We start from the raw sequence: 1069 nt of genomic DNA on the forward strand, positions 1-1069 counted from the left end.
TCTTTGCTGGAAAAAAGAGCTAGCTTGATTTTGATTTTGGTTATTCTTCCATGAAAGATTAGGATGAAACCTCCAACTAGTATTATAAGTATTTGAAAAAGGATCAAATTTAGATTTCTAATTATAGGTATTCATCATATTAGCTTGCTCTTGTAAATATTCTGGAAAAGCCTCACTAGATGAACAAACGTTAGAGACATGACAAAAAATACCACATATTGCACATACCTCACTAAGGGCCGATCCATTATTCAAGACTACATTGCTCAATGTTTTGATTTGTTTGGTTAAATCAGCCACTTTCATAGCAAGGCCATTGCAGGCCATTATTAGGACTAATTTCATAAATGCCTGAATGCTTACCCCTAACACTTCTATGCTGAGAATTTGCACCGAGCATCTCATATAGCTCATAAGTTTGTTGTGCATTTTTTTCACCCATGGCACTACCTGCATTATAAACAATAGCCTGACAGGCTTGGGTTAATCCATCATAGAAAAAATGATTTTGTAATTCTAAAGGATAATGATGGTGAAGACATTGGATTAAAAGCATTTTAAAGCGTTCCCATGCTTCATGGAACGGCTCACCCTCCATTTGGGAAAAAGTGGCGATCTTGCTCCTGAGTTCAGTAATCTTCTGGTGTGAATAAAATTTTCCAACAAACTTATTGTAAATTGCTTCCCGTGTTGCAAGTGATCTAGGTGTCAAAGACATAAGCCATTGCTTAGCTTTGTCCTGAAAACATCTCATCCGCAATTGATCTTTACTTAATCCTTGCAAAGGAAAAGTTTGAATTGTAGCATAAAAATCACGAATGAATGAGAAAGGATCTTCACTAGCAACACCATAAAAAGAAGGAAGCATATTATAATGAATACCTCTCCTTCTTGTGATCAACGACGTTGCATTCACTACCTACAGAAACAAATAATTTTAGACAAATAAAATAAACAAATCCAGGAGGATACACAACTAGAAGTAGTTAGATGGGATTTTAAAACAAATCCTCGGTAATGGCGTCAGAAACTTGATGAACAAATTATATTTCTCTCAAGTGCACGAATA

The 1069-nt window shown here is 35.4% G+C and overlaps 1 non-coding gene across 1 annotated transcript; it reads left to right on the forward strand.

Annotated features, from left to right (window-relative positions):
• Positions 1-524: 524 nt before the first annotated feature.
• LOC114825699 (small nucleolar RNA R71) lies at positions 525-631 on the forward strand. The gene has a single exon (XR_003774530.1). It is a non-coding gene; the product is annotated as a small nucleolar RNA R71 (small nucleolar RNA).
• Positions 632-1069: the final 438 nt, after the last annotated feature.

Source organism: Malus domestica, chromosome 06 (genome assembly GCF_042453785.1).
Source record: "Malus domestica chromosome 06, GDT2T_hap1".
In the NCBI taxonomy this organism is placed as follows: Eukaryota; Viridiplantae; Streptophyta; class Magnoliopsida; order Rosales; family Rosaceae; genus Malus; species Malus domestica.